General features: G+C 36.8%; 1 protein-coding gene and 1 pseudogene across 11 annotated transcripts in view; one reads left to right on the top strand and one right to left on the bottom strand.

The window, feature by feature from the left end:
- TCF12 (transcription factor 12) overlaps positions 1–15,992 on the top strand; it is a 391,021-nt gene that overhangs the window by 17,534 nt on the left and 357,495 nt on the right. The gene's annotated exons all lie outside the window — the stretch shown is intronic.
- Positions 4,176–5,156, bottom strand: LOC105748229 (Krueppel-like factor 4; annotated as a pseudogene).

The raw sequence follows: 15,992 nt of genomic DNA, 5'->3' as shown, positions 1-15,992 counted from the left end.
GTTGGGTTGAACCACAGAAGAAGAGAGGTTATATGGTCTAGCATTATAATAGATGTGGGGAAACATCTATAAGAGCAGAAAAAGATAATCTTATTTAATGGAACTGAGTCTATTCACCTGCTTAATTTCTGGTGGAAGGGTGGACCATCATCTTTTTTTTTTTTTTTTTTTTTTTGCTGTACATGGGCCTCTCACTGTTGTGGCCTCTCCCGTTGCGGAGCACAGGCTCCGGAAGCGCAGGCTCAGCGGCCATGGCTCACGGGCCCAGCCGCTCCGCAGCATGTGGGATCTTCCTGAACCGGGGCACGAACCCATGTCCCCTGCATCAGCAGGCAGACTCTCAACCACTGCGCCACCAGGGAAGCCCCTGAACCATCATCTTTTATTGAATGCTTTTAAAGTCATCCTCAGATTTTTGGGCCAAAAGCTGCTTTTGTCGACTGTAGAAAATACGTTGTCTTTTGAAATTGGGTTGCAAATCTCAACATGAAGTCTTTGGAAATTGTATTTTTTATCTTTTCTTTTTCTTAAGCCAGGAATTGAGTTGACCCTTGTATGTGGAATTTGGAAAAATTTTGTTCTGAGGGAAACATTAATTGAAAGTTAAGGAGTTTTGTTAGGAGAGATCTAAGGGTATATCAGTTTAGAGATGTGACCTTTGTGATAAAGATGATAAAAATTCTCATCTCAGTAATCTACCTCAGAACAAATATTGTCCATTGTAAACTTCTCACCGACTTAAGACCACTTTATCTGAGATAGTGGCTGCTAGATTCTCAGTTCTTATATAGCTTACCCCGGAAATGTATAGAATATATTGCCTTGTGTAGTTTAACAGAGTGTTTATTTCAAACAGAAACTTTCATTGCTTGGAAACCTGCAGATTTCTGAGATGCCACCTTTACCGCCTAAGATTGATTTTTAGCTCTCTGAAAGTACCCGTTTGATCCCTGTGAAAGGAGCAGGTTTGCGTTTATTCAGTGAGTCAAAGATGAGGTAATTGGTATTTTTATTATTTGAATGCAGGCTTTGTATTTTTGAATTTTGTGAAACAAAGCTGTGTTTGTAAACACATTTCAAAAATATAAATGACACTTTTTGGTGAAGATGTTCACTGAATAGCAAGAAAGTTCAGAAAAAAAGGAGCTTTTGTTAACATTTAATAATAATCTAACTGTTTTGATTGACTATCTCATTGATGTTTAAAGAGTACCTAATTTTTAGAACTTTTTGTATTGCAAATAATCCTCAGACTGGGTTGCAGTAGGAAAATATTTTTTTGGTTTCCAGTATTCCTATACTAGCTTGGAGTTTTCAACTGTTATCTTTGTTTAGAAGAATGTATCATAAGCAGTGTATTTCGATATAAAAATCATCTTGGGAAGCTCTAGGAAAGCATTTGTTTAGTGTTCCGATGTAAGATGAACAAGTTGCTGTGGTATTGGACCAATAACATAGGAATAGTTTGGTATGGCTCAGCTGGTTTAGATGTAAATAAACGGTGTAGAAGGGTTCAGGCAAAATCCAAAGTGGGTTTTCAGAGATTGTAAAAAGAAGCAGTTAATTTTATACTCCCCTCCAGTTTCTTCTTCTTTTAAAGGCTTGTTGGCTTTTGAATGAAATGGTCTGTTCTGATATGGAAGTGTTGTTTCCAGAGGAAGTGTATTTTTATCTATTTGTAGTGGTTTTCACTAACCTAGGTGACACTGGAGAGGAAAGTGTTAAATTTTAAATTAATTTTGAAAGCCTATATGTAAGTGCTGAAAATGTTTTCTTCTATTAACTATTTTTGAAAAATTATAAAAATACAAGCCAAAGCTAAAAAAAATCTGAATAGCATAGAAAGCTATATGGTGAAAAACAAAAGTTCTTCTCGTCATTACTTCCTGTTCCCCATTTCCACTCCCTTGGCAGAGATTTACTCTGTTCAGTTTCTTCTCAGAGTTTTTCATGCATATGCAAGCGATACATAGCTCTTGTTTTTTACACAATAGGGAACAGCAGTTCTGCAGCTTAACCTTTTCACTTAACAAGAGAGGGTGAGTAGGGGATCACTATATAAAGGGCATTCTTGAGCCCGTATTTATTTTACTAGGATATTTTGATTTCCTAAAATATATGTAATGATTTGACCTGTTATAGAAAGTGACATAATTGTACAATACATATGACTTAATGAAGCTAAAAACCCTTTAGAAAACAAGCACTTAAATTAGTTTTATTGTAATAGAAACATTCAGTAAGATATTAGTTCTTTATGTATAGGCCTTGTGCACAGGGCACGCTTTTACATGAATTATTTAACATAATCTTTATAATAACTCTTTGAGGCAGATTTAGTTTTACTCCCTTTTTTGCAGATGAGGAAACAGGCTTAGGTGGTTGAGTAACAGCTACTAAGTGGTAGAATCAGATTTCAAAGGTGATCCTTACAGTTATGCAGCACTAGCTAGTTATTCAGATTATTTAAAGAAAAACTAGTCTCATGGACAGTTGTGTAATATCCTGTTATCAAATACCACAGTTATTTAATATTAAAATTTGGTGAAGTCGTCATTGTTAAAATGTGTTTGGTGGAGGGATTGGCTCTTCCTTGATTCTAAACCCAACAATGTATTAGCATCACCTGGGAGCTTTTAACAAATGCCCATTCCTGGATCCTGAGGAAATACCCTTCTAATACCAGTTTGCTGAGTGATTTTTTTTTTTAATCATGAATGCATTGAAGTTTTATTAAATGCTTTCTTTGAATCCATTGAGATCATCAGATGGATTTCCTCCTTTGTTCTGTTCATGTAATAAATAACACTAATTGATTTTTTAATGCTAAATCAAGTTTGTGTTTCTGGAATAAATTCTACCTAGTCAAAATGTATCATTTTCATATTACTGAATTTAATTTGTTAATATTTTTTAAGGATTTTTATATCGGTATTCATGATGGATATTGAGGTGTAGATTCTTTTTTTTGCGGGGGTATGTGTCTTTTGTTTTGTCATCAGAGTCACGCTGGGCTCATCTAATGAATTAGGAAGTGTTCCCTTGCTCCTCTTCTATTTTCTGAGAGTGTGTAGAAGTGGTGTTGTCTTCCTTAGGTATATAACAATTCACCAGTGAGACCTTCTAGGCCTAGTGTTTTCTATATAAAAAGGTTTTAAATTGTGATTAATTTCTTTAGTTGATTTAAGGCCATTCAGGTTTTCTGTTTCTTCTTGAATCAATTTTTGTAATGTGTGTCTTGCAAGGAATTTGTCCATTTCATTTGTTATTGAATTTATTGGTCTAACACTATTCATTTTTTTTCAGATAAAATATTATAGGTTTATTTAAAACTTAATTCTTACCTTGAGTATACAAAATACAAATTCCACAAAATGTTCATTTTTTTACTTTGTAGTTTACAGATATACAAAACAGAAGTTTGCTTAAATTTATATTACATATTTATTAAGGCAAGGAACTATATAGAAAAAAACATTTGTTCTGCTTAAGGCATACTTTGGAATAAACCATCACATCTGAAGCCACAGTGCATGACAGACTGTGTGCATAAAAACGTTAAAGTAAACCAGGTGTATTTACCTGACTTAGGTCATAAATGTAGACTGGAAGACAAAAATAGATTTTCCTTGTCAAAGTATGCAGCAGTTTGAGGACTTTGGCCTCATTTGGTACCTTTAGAACCAAGACTCACCAAACACCATCGTTTACGCTATTAAAACACATTTTCTGTACCTGAATTTCTTCCTCTTCTAAGATCATAGTAATGGCTTTTAGAAGGCAAAGAGAATACAAGGTGATCTTTATGCTTATATTGCATCGAAACAATTCAAGGGATTCTGGTCTTCCCTCCCTTCAACTCAGGGATCTAATTTATACCCTGATATCCACAACATCCAGTCACCTCCTTGGCGTTTTCTAAGTCCAGGAATATATGATCAAGTTGGATTTAGAATTGGAATGATAGAAGATCCAGTCATAGACCCCATCTGTTCTTTGTTGTTTGGTTTCCTCATGTCTCCAGATTATCCATTCACAGGTTGACTTGTTGGGAACTTGACCGTGGTTGTAGTGCTTTCAGGCTGGGTTCCTCCCCTCACCGGGAAGACAGTGTGAAAGGCAAAAAATACTGAATTCTCGCCTGGCAGTGTGGGTCATATCCACTGTTTTGGGATTTAAAAGTGCATCTTCATGTTGTTAGCCGAGGTGGTCCGACCTCGAAAATGCCTGGTCGCACTTCTGGCACTGAAAGGGGCGGTGCCCTGTGTGTTGGCGGTAGTGCCCGGTCAGTTCATCTGAGCGGGCAGATTTCCACCCGCAGCCGTCCCAGTCACAGCGGTAAGGTTTCTCACCTGTGTGGGTTTGCAGGTGTGCCTTGAGATGAGAACTCTTCGGGTAGGTTTTGCCGCAGCCTGCGTAATCACGAGTGTGAGTGGCCGTCCTTTTCTGGGGCCACGACCTTCTCCCCCTCTTTGGCTGGGGCTCCTCTGGCCTGCAGGAACTGGATGGCGTGAGCTCTTGGTAATGGAGCGGTGGGACCTGCAGCTGCATCTCGTCGGGCAGGAAGGGAGGGTAGTTGGGCCCGGGGTGGGGATGGAAGCCTGGGGGTAGCGGCAGGGCAGGATGGCAGTCCCTGCTGCTCAGCAGTTCCTCTGCACCCAGGGTCGGGGTGGTCCTGCTGGGGAGCTGCCTCCCCAGGGGAAAGTCATGCGCAGGCAGCCGGTGGCCATTGCTGAGAGGGCGTCCAGTGCCCAAGTGGGCATCAAGGGGCCGACTGACGGTGCACAAGGAGACAGCCTCCTGCTTGATCTTGGGACACATGCGCGCCAGCCTGCTGCTGTAGGGCGCCACCACCACTGGGTGGCTGCCGTCCAGGCTGCCTTTGCTAACACTGATGACCAACGGGCTGTCGTACTCGCTGCCAGGGACACTCAGCGACGCCTTCAACACAAACTTGCCCATCAGCCCGCCACCTGGCGGCTGCGGCTGCTGCAGCGGAATGTACACTGGGTCCAGTTCGGGCCTCAGAAGCTAGGTCACGAAGCCGCCGGAGGGGCTCACGTCGTTGATGTCTACCAGGTTGAAGGGAGCTGTTGGAGGGGGTGCAGACTCCCGGCCATAGAAGAGGCCGCCGCTTGTGTTGCCCGGCGCCACGCCTGGGTCGCCCCTGATCTAACACTATTCATAATATTCTATTATCCTTTTATTGCGTTGGATATGTAGTCATGTTTCACCTTTCCCTCTCGATATTGGTAATTGTGTCTTTTCTCTTTTTTCTTAATTAGTCTTATGAGAGAGTTTGTATTTATCCATATATTTTCCATTTACATCATTCTTCATTCCTTTGTGTATATCGGGTTTTCTGTTTTGTCTCATTTTTCTTCTGCCTGAAGCATTTTAAAAATTTCTTATAGTATAGAATGCAGACAGTGAATTCTCTTTATTTTTGCTGCCCTCAAAAGTTTTTATTTTGCCTTTATTTTGGAAGGGTATTTTTGCTGGATATAGAATTATGTTGACTTTTTTCTTTTGATAATTTAAACATGTCTCTCTATTGTGTGTGGTTTTTTTTTCTTTTTTGGCTTTCATTGTTTTTCATAAGTCTGCAATAATTCTTCTTTGTTCTTTTCTGCGTAATAGTTTTTTCCCTTTGGCTGCTTTTAAAAGTTCCTGTTTTCAGTAATTTGGTTTTAAGATTTCTATGCCTGTATGTATGTGTGTGTTTGTTTGATATATATATGTTTACAGTTGAAACACTTTAGTCATTGTATCTTCAAATGTTTTTCCCTCACAGACTCCAATTACAATTATGTTGGTTCTCTTGATGTTATTCCACAGGTTACGGAGGTTCTATTATTGTTTTTCAGCCTTCTTTCTCTTTACAGTTCAATTTTAATAGTTTCTATTATTGTGTCGTCAAGCTAAGGATCTTTTCTTTTGCAGTGTGTAGTCTATTCATCCTATCCAGTAAATTTTTCATTTCAGATACTGTATTTTATTTCTAGAACTCCTTTTTTTTTTGGTCTTGCATCTCTTCACAATGTTCCTGGTTTTCTTTAAATCAGTGAATAATTTGTAATAGCTGTTTTCAAGTCTTTGTTTGCTAATATCTTTGTATTCTAGGCTTATTTGTATTGACAGATTTTTCTTCTGGTTATGGGTCACTTTTTTTTTTTTTGCGTCTGCACATGTCTGGTAAATTTTGATTAAATTCTGAACATTTTGAATCTTACACTGTTGAGTGGATTTTGTTGTCTTTTATTTTTAAAATATATATATTTATTTATTTATTTGCTGTGTTGGGTCTTCATTGCTGCCTGTGGGCTTCCTCTAGTTGTGGCAGGCGGAGGCTACTCTTCATTGCGGCACACAGGCTTCTCATTGCGGTGGTTTCTCTTGTTGTGGAGCATGGGCTCTAGGTGCACAGGCTTCAGTAGTTGCGGCATGTGGGCTCAGTAGTTGTGGCGTGCGGGCTCTAGAGCGCAGGCTCAGTTATTGTGGCCCGTGGACTTAGTTGCTCCGTGGCATGTGGGATCTTCCTGGACCAGGGATCGAACCCATGTCCCCTTCATTGGCAGGCAGATTCCCAACCACTGCACCACCAGAGAAGTCCCTGTTGTCTTCTTTTAAATAATACAGGACTTTGTTATGTCAGGAGATTGAGTTACTAGAGGTGAACTCAGTCCCTTCAAGTGTCGCTTTTAAGCTTTGTTAGAGTGGGTATAGTGTAATTTTTATGGCAAGAATAGTTTTCCTTGTTACTAAGTCATAACCCTTCAGAGATATTTATTGAATTCCTTGGGTTTTCAATGTTTATGTTCCACTCTCACTGCTTCCAACTTTTAAGACATCTCCCAGTCCCATTTGAGCTCTGAGAGTTGTTGAACTTAAAATTCCTTCCTCATTTTTGCCTTCCTTTGTGCAGTTTTACCATATTGTGTGATTTGCTGTTAGTAGCATACTCAAGGGGACCCCATGAAGATTTCTGGAGCTCTTTTTCTATATAGCTTCCTCATCTGGATCTCTCCCCCACAAATTCCAGCTGCCTTTGCCTCCTTGAACTCTAGTCTTTATTCCTTCAACTCAGTGATACCACTCTGTTTGAGATCCCCTCCCTGCACAATGATCTGCAAATTGACTTTAGGCAGGAAACCAGGATGATGGTAGAATTCATGTAGTTTGTTTTCCTTTTCTCAGGGATCGTAGTCTTACATGGTTTGTTTTCCAGTATCTGGAAGCAGACATTTTGCATATATTTTCCAATTTTCTGATTGTTTGCAGTGACAGATTAAATTCAGTCACAGTTACTATGTCATGGTTGAAATCAGAAGTCCCCTTTTCTTCTTAGGAAGGTAAATGTGGCTAGTAGAAAATGTGTAACAGAGAGAGTGGAGGCAGGGTTCTTGAATAAGAGCAGTATTCATGAAGTCAGGACAACCATGTACGGTCAGGTGTTACACTGCATTGTGAGTGATACCCCTGAAGGTGTGTGGTGCACAGCTTAAATGACAGCTTTGCATGTAGCAGCGCTTAGTGAGGATACAAGTGAGAACATGTAGATGTGGAATTGATGGGACCTTCTCTTTTTTTTTTTTAATTTTCAGTACTTTATTCTTAAAAAGAAAAATAATAAAAGGAAATCAGAGAAGGAAACTGCTCCAAATCCATGCCAATTTGGGGACATCCAAGAGTAGAAAATTAATTTAAACAATATTCACTGTTTAGTCATTGAGATGGCACCTCTTCTTAATTGAGTTTGTAGTGTGAGGTGAAGTGAGCCATTGGAGGTGATGTCAAGGTTTTTATTTTATATGATTTATTTATCACTATGGAGGTGAATAAGCCTTATTCACAAGGATTTTGTGAGGCTTAAATGTGCATGTGAAAATGCTTTCCAAATGACAAAGGAGTATACAGTTTGAAGTGTTGTGTATTGCTGAAGTCTACCCTCTGGGAACTTCCCTGGTGGTCCAGTGGTAAAGAATCCGCCTTGCAATGCAGGGGATGTGGGTTCGATCCCTCGTCAGGGAACTAAGATCCCACATGCCCCGCGGGGCAACTAATAAGCCCATGTGCCACAACTACTGAGCTTGTGTGCATCAACTAGAGAGCCCACATGCCACAAACTATAGGGCCCACTCACTCTGGAACTCGCGTGCCATAACTACAGAGCCCGTGCCCCCTGGAACCTGTGCACCACAACTAGAGAAGAGAAAACCTGCACACCACAACTAGAGAGAAGCCTGCGCACCAGGACGAAGGCCACGCTCCCCAGCGAAAGATGCTGCATGCCTCAACAAAGATCCCGGGTGCTGCAACTAAGACCCAACGTAGCCAAAAATAAATAAAACTTTAAAAAATATATCATTCACTGTAGTGTCAGATGCTTCACCTTCAACAACAATAACAACAACAACAACAACAAAACAAAGTCTGTCCTCTGGACCTCTACAGAAAAGCCTACATGATGCCCTTGTGTCATAAGTGACCTGAAAACGTTACTGTAACTCCGAAATATCAGAATTCATATACAAAGAGGAATTTTTTTCCTCTCTTTGAAGAATTTAGTCTAGTATATGAGAGTTTCTTAGTCTCAGGGTAATCTGTGTAGACAGACCTTTAAAAAAATCCCTTTACTTCAGAAGAGACTGTTAAGACAAACTGGAGTGAATACCAGTGGAGTAGTAAACACTTTTTCTAAGTTGAGAAGATAAAACATTGTTTTCAATGATGCAGTCACCTCAGAATGAAGATGAAGACTGAAGTTTATGATGGAGTCAGCTCAGAGGTCATAGCCAAAAGTGCAGAAGTAACAGCAGTTTTTGAGGCCTTTGTAGAAGATTAACATGTTCCATTATCAAAAGCATTACCACCCCATTTTACCTTCCTACGTTTTCCTTTGCGCTCATCCTTCTATATTACTAGAGGGAAAAGAATGCTTACACTTTTCCATGGTCAGGACATGGAAAGTGGGACGAAAAGTCCCACTTTTTCCCCAGTGAAATCATCATCTATAAGAAATGGACAAGGCCCAAATACAGATTACTTCTAAGTGAGTTGATTTTCTCTGCCTGATTTCTCTTGATTCCAGCCAGATTTTGTTGGTGACAATGTGTGAGAGAAAATTTCCTGATTTCGTGACTTCCAGAAAAGGTCATTTTCACAGCATTCTGAAAAGGCAAAGCAGTTGTTAACGTTTAAAAATATAGTTGAAATCCTTGATTTTATCTTTATTCATTCTATTCAATTATTTTAGATATCTATGTTTTTAGGTGTTCTGGGCTGTTTATTTCATTGACTGTTGCATTATACTGTACCCTAATTAAACATAATTTGTGTATTTCTACATATGTTAATATTATTATGAATACTTATTAATACACAGTTTTGTTATCTCAATATTTTTTGAAAGGTATCTGCCAAAAAGCATCATAAACTCACTCTTCTAATTATTAAACCAGAATGTAAAGTTCTTTTGTTTTACTTTGTTTTATTCTATAATTTATTCTAAGTACATAGAGCATTGTCTGTTACATACAGGAATTCAGTCATTTTATTGGATGAAAAATTATAGATGTAAAACTCTATCTGCCAGAAAAAAAAGTTGCCTTGAAACTCAGTCAGGTATGAATTAAAAACATCTCTTTTAGACGAGGATGATTTGACAATTTCCTTATCACATACACACATCAATTGTTGTGGTGTTTCTTTGTATAGAAAACAGTGTAAGAAGACTTATGAAAAAATTCATAAAAGATATGAGTTGTATGCTTTATTTAACCAACATTTATTCAGCATACACTTTGTGTCAGGCTCTGTGCTTGGTATCTGGGATTATAAAGGTGACATGGGTATGGTCCTCCTCCTGGAAGAGCTTGTAATTTGTTGGGGAAGACAGTCATGTGAACAGGTAAATAACAGTACAACCTGGAAAGTGCTTTAATAGAAATGATTAAAGTGTCACGAAGTAGAGGTTAAAACAGCTACTTCTGTCCAGAGAGTTGGTGCATCTTTTGCTGGTGTACTAGGTGAAGGCATGGTGAGTGGGAAGACTGGGTAAGGGAGAGGCTTTAGGTGTACTTTACAGTAGCCACTGGCAACATGTGACTAAACTTCTAGCAACTAGTTACAATAAATAGTACATATTTAAAGTATAAAGTTTAATAGGAAACTATCACCACAATCAAGATAATGAACATGTATATCCCTTTCTAAAATTTTCTCATGCCCATTTGTATATCTTTTCTGCCTAGATTAGTTTTCATTTTCTAGAGTTTTTAAATAAATAAAGCCACACAGAATGTCCTTTTTGTCTGGCTTCTTTCACTCAGCATAATTATTTTGAGATTTATCCATGTATCAATAGTTTATTCTTTTTTATTGCTTAATGGTAATTCCTATACCACAATTTGTCCCTCGTCCTGTTGATGGGTACTTGGGTTATGTCCAATTTCTGATTATTACAAAAAAGCTCTTGTGACCATTCTTAAACAAGTATTTGTGTGGATATTTATATGGTAGATATCTATAAGCTTAAGAAACTGCCGAACACTTTTTCCACAGTAGTTATCTAATTTTATATTCCTACTTTGAGTATATGAGTTTCAGTCCCTCTACATCCTTGTATGGATACACTTGGTATGGTCATTGTTTTAAAATTTAGCCATTCTAATAGGTGTGTGGTGGTATCTTGTGTTTTTGTTTTAATAAATTTATTTATTTTTGTCTGCGTTGGGTCTTTGTTGCTGCGCGCAGGCTTTAGTTGCAGCGAGCGGGAACTACTCTTTGTTGTGGCGCACGAGCTTCTCATTGCAGTGGCTTCTCGTTGCGGAGCATGGGCTATAGCCGTGTGAGCTTCAGTAGTTGTGGCATGCAGGCTCAGTAGTTGTGGCACTCGGGCTTAGTTGCTCCGCGGCATGTGGGGTCTTCCCGGACCAGGGCTTGAACCCATGTACCCAGCTTTGGCAGGTGGATTCTTAACCAGTGCACCACCAGGGAAGTCCCTCTCATTGTGGTTTTAATACATATTTTCCTAATTACTAATGACATTGAGCATCTTTTCATGTGCTTACTTGCCATCTTTTATCCTGTTTGGTGAAGGATCTTCACATTTAAGTCTATTTTTAAATAAGATTATTTTCTTATTACTGAGTTTTGAGATTGCTTTAAATAATCTGGGTGCAAGTCCTTTATGAAATGTGATTTATGGATATTTTCACCCACTTTCTGGGTGGTTTTATTTCATTCTCTTGAGTATGTTTTGAAGAGTAATAGTTTTTATTTTTGATGAGATTCAGTTTTTCAAGTTACTGTTTTACGGATTGTCCTTCTGGTATTGTGATCTAAGAAATCTTAACCTAACCAATGGTCACAAAAGTTTTCCCTTGTATTTACTTCTGCAACTTTTAAAATTTAGTTTTACATATAGGTCTGTGATCCATTTTGAGTTTGTTATTTAATATGGTATGAGGTATGGATTTGAAGTTCATTTCTTTGTATATGATTTTCAACTGCTAAAGCACCATTTGTTGAAAAGATTATTCATTCTCAAATGAATTCATTTGCATGTTTATAAAAAATTTTCCATATATTTATGTGTCTTTTTTCTGTGCTTTATAGTGTTTCTATTGATCTTTGGCTGTTTTTATGCAATACCACACTTGTTTGATTACTGCAGCTTTGTAATATGTCTTGAAATCAGGTAGTGTTACTGTTCTAAATTTGTTCTTTTATAGTGTTTGGTTATTTTAGGTCCTCTGCATTTTCATATACATTTTAGTACTGTTTTGTCAATTGCTACAGAAGAAAAGCCTTCTGGGATTTTGACTGGGATTGCTTTAAATCCACAGATAAGTTTGGAGAGAAATGACATCTTGACAATATCAATCAAGTTTTCTGACCCTATGGGAAGATAATATAATTTTGTTTATTTAGATCATTTTAGTTTCTCTGAGCAATATTTTATAGTGATCTCTATATAGGTCTCTCACATATATTATTAGATTTATAAGTATTTCATACTTCTTGATGTTGTTATGTATAGTATTGTTTTTATTTTATTTTGCTATTTTTTTAAAAGACTTTTAAAAATTATTTATTTTATTTATTTATTTTTGGCTGCATTGGGTCTTTGTTGCTATGCACGGGCTTTCTCTAGTTGTGGTGAGCGGGGGCTACTCTTCATTTTGGTGCGTGGGCTTCTCACTGTGGTGCATTCTCTTATTGTGGAGCATGGGCTGTAGGCACACAGGCTTCAGTAGTTGTGGCTTACTGGCTCTAGAGCGCAGGCTCAGTGGTTGTGGTCCACGGGCCTAGTTGCTCCGTGGCATGTGGGGTCTTCCTGGACCAGGGCTCGAACCCGTGTCCCCTGCATTGGCAGGCAGATTCTTCACCACTGTGCCACCAGGGAAGCTCCTATGGTATTGTTTTTAAAATTCAATTTCTGATTATTAGTTACCAGTATATAGAAATATAATTGAGTTTTGTGTGTTGACATTTTGTCCTGCACAGATTTTTAAAACTTATTAATTCCAGTACTTTTTTGTAGATTCCATTCTATAGAGATATTCTGTTGATGGTCATGTAGTCTGTGAGTGAAGTCTCTTTTACTTCTTGGTTTCTAATTTGGATGCCTTATTATTATTATTTTTTTTTCTTTTCTGATTGTACTTTATTGCAACTAGTATAATTTTGAATGGAAGTGGTGAGAACAGAACAACTTGATTTGTTTTGGATCTTAGAGGAAAAGTATTTAGTCTTTTACCATTAAGTGTGATGTTAGCTGTAGGCTTTAATGTAGTGCCATTTATTAGACTGAGGAAGTTTCCTTCTGTTAAAACTTCTGAGAGATTTTTCCAGGAATGGACGTTGGGTTTGCCTTATGCTTTTTTTTGATCTATAGAGATGATCACATGGCTTTTCTTTTTAAATTTGTTACTATATGGGGGAGTTACAGTGATTGATTTTTTATTGTTAAACCAAGTTGCATTATGCAGATAAGCCCCATGTGGTCATGAAGAATTAATCTTTTTATATGTTGTTGGAATTTGTTAAAATTTCTTCACATGTTGATGAACATAGGTAGTTTTCTTTTCTCCTAATGTCTTTTTGTCTGATTTTGACAGCGGGTTAATGCTGGATTCATAGAATAAGCTGGGCAGTATTCCCTCTTTTTAAATTTTCTAGAAGAGTTTGTGTATAATTGATATTCTCTCTCCCTTAAATATTTGTTGTTACCAGTGAAACCATCTGGGTCTGGAGATTGTTTTTGTTGGAAGATTTTTAACTAAAAATTCAGCTACTTGGATGATTGATTTCTTCTTGTTTAAACTTTGGTAGTTTGTACTTCTCAAAGAATTTATGTCATTTAAGTTGTTGAATGAAGAATTTGTTTATGTCATTTAAGTTGTTGAATGTAAGTTGTTTATGTCATTTAAGTTGAAATAGAGTTCATAATATTTGCTTATTATCCTTTTAATATCTGTAGAATTTGTAGTAATGTCACTGTTCTTATTCTTGATATTGCTAATTCGTTTCTTCTTTCTTTTTTCCCTTGATCACTCTGACTAAAAGTGTATTAGTTTTACCGATCTTCTCAAAGAACCAGCTTTGGATTCAGTTGTTTTCTTTATTTTATTTTCTCATTTCTTTGATTTCTGGTGTGATTTTATTATTTGCTTTCTCTTTACTTCAGGTGTAATTTTTTCTTTTTAAATTTTAGATTTTGAAGTCATTAATTTGAGACTTTTCTTATTTTCTAATATAGGTTGTTAGTGCTATAAATTCTCCCCTCTCCTCAAGTACTCCTTTAGTAACATTTCACAAATTTTGATATGAGTAGTTATTTTCATTTAGGTTAAATAGTTTCTAATATCTCTTTGATTTCTTCTTTGACCCATGAATTATTTAGAAGTGGTTGTTATTCAGTTTACAAATATTTGGGGAGAATATCATTTTAGGGATATTTCTGTTGCTGATTTCTAGTTTAATTCCATTACGGTCAGAGAACGTACTTTGTGTGAATTGAGCCCTTTTAAATGTATTGAGTCTTGTTTTATGGCCTGGAATATGGTTTGACTTGGCAGATGTTCTTCTACTGTTGGTTGGTGGAGTGTTTTCTAAATCAGATCATTTTGGCTTACAGTATTGTTCAGGTCTTTTATATCCTTTCTGATTTTCTTTTAGGTTGATTTACCAGTTGTTGAGAGAGGGGAATTGAAATCTCTGACTAGAGTTGTGAGTGTTTTATTTATCCTTGCAGTTATATTAGTTTGTATACATATATTTTGAAGCTCTATTATTATATGCATTAATGTTTAGGATTTTTATATCCTCTTGATGAGTTGACTGCTTTATCATGAAATGGCCTCCTTTATCCCTGTTAATATTCTTTGCTCATAAATTTACTTTACATGATATTAATAAATATACTTCAGCTTTCTTTTGATGTGTTAGCATTGTATACTTTTTCCTTGTTTTTAACTTTGTTCTATTTAAAGTGCCTTTATTTTAGGCAGCATGTACATTGAGTTTTGCATTTTTACCCAGTCTGAAATCTTTGGTTTTAAACCAAAGAAATTTTAATGTGGTGTTTGATATGGTTAGAGTTAAAAGCATCATCTTGCTGTTTGTTTTCTGTTGTTTGCTGTTTGTTTTCTGTTGATATTTATCTCACATGTTCTTTGTTGTTCTTTTTCTGCCTTCTTTTTAGGATAAATTGAGTATTTTTATGATTCTATTTTGTATTCTTTGTCACCTTATTAGGAAAACCTTTTTGTTGTTAATTTAGTGGTTGTGTTAGGATTTATAGTATACATTTTCAACTTATCTTAATGTACCTTAAGGGATACCATGTCATTTCATGTATAGTTCAAGCACCTTACCATACTGTACATCCATTTCTCCCATCCCAGCTTTTGTTATTGTTGCCATACATTTTACTTTTACATATGTAATAAATCCAACACCAGATCCTTGTTATTTTTGTTTAATCCATCATCTTTTAAAGAAATTTAAATAATAAAAACCCATATACATTTATTAAGTTACCATTCCCATTGCTCTTTATTTCTTAGTATAGATCTGCATTTCCATCTGGCATCATTTTCCTTGTGTTTGAAGAACTTTAATATTTCTCACAGTGGAGATCTGTTGTTAGTGAATTCCTTTCAGCTTTTGCATGTCTCAAAAATTCTTGAGTAGTTCTTGTTTTTAAGAAAGTATTTTTGCTAGGTATAGAATTCTAGATGGGTAGCTTTTTCTTTCAGCATTTTAAAGATTTGCTCCAGTGTCGTCTTGTTTTTATAATTTCCAATGTGGAATCTAATGTCATTTTTGTTTCTCTCTATGTAATGTGTATCTTTTTTCTCTGTTTGCTTTTAAGATTAAAAAAAATTACTGGCTTTGAGCAATTTGATTATGGTATGACTTGGTGTATGCATGTCTTCATGTTTCTTTTGCCTGGTATTTGTTGAACTTCTTTGATCTGTGAGTTTATAATTTTCATCAAATTGGGGCAAATTTTGGAAACTTTCTTCAGATAATTTACTGTGCCCCCTCACCTTCAGAAACTCCAATTATATGGGGAAGGACTCTTGGACTTGTGCCACAGCTCACTTCATTAAAAAAAAAATCCTCTTTTCTCTTTGTGTTTAATATTGGATTGTTCTGCTATGTCTTCAAGTTTACTACCTTTTCTTCTGCCATGTTTAATCTTCCATCAATCTCGTTCTGTGTAATTTTCATCTCATACATTATAGTTTTCATCTCCAGACGCTTGATTTGTGTCTTTTTTTTTTAAGCTTTTAAAAATTTATTTATTTTTGGCTGCTTTGGGTCTTTGTTGCTGTGTGTGGGCTCTCTCTAGTTGTGGCGAGGGGGGGCTTACTCTTTGTTGTGGTGCACGGGCTTCTCATTGTGGTGGCTTCTCGTTGTGGAGCACAGGCTGTAGGTGCACGGGCTTCAGTAGTTGTGGCACGCAGGCTCAGTAGTTG

Source organism: Orcinus orca, chromosome 2 (assembly GCF_937001465.1).
Source record: "Orcinus orca chromosome 2, mOrcOrc1.1, whole genome shotgun sequence".
NCBI classification, from domain to species: Eukaryota; Metazoa; Chordata; class Mammalia; order Artiodactyla; family Delphinidae; genus Orcinus; species Orcinus orca.
This window is presented reverse-complemented; position numbering and strand designations above follow the sequence as displayed.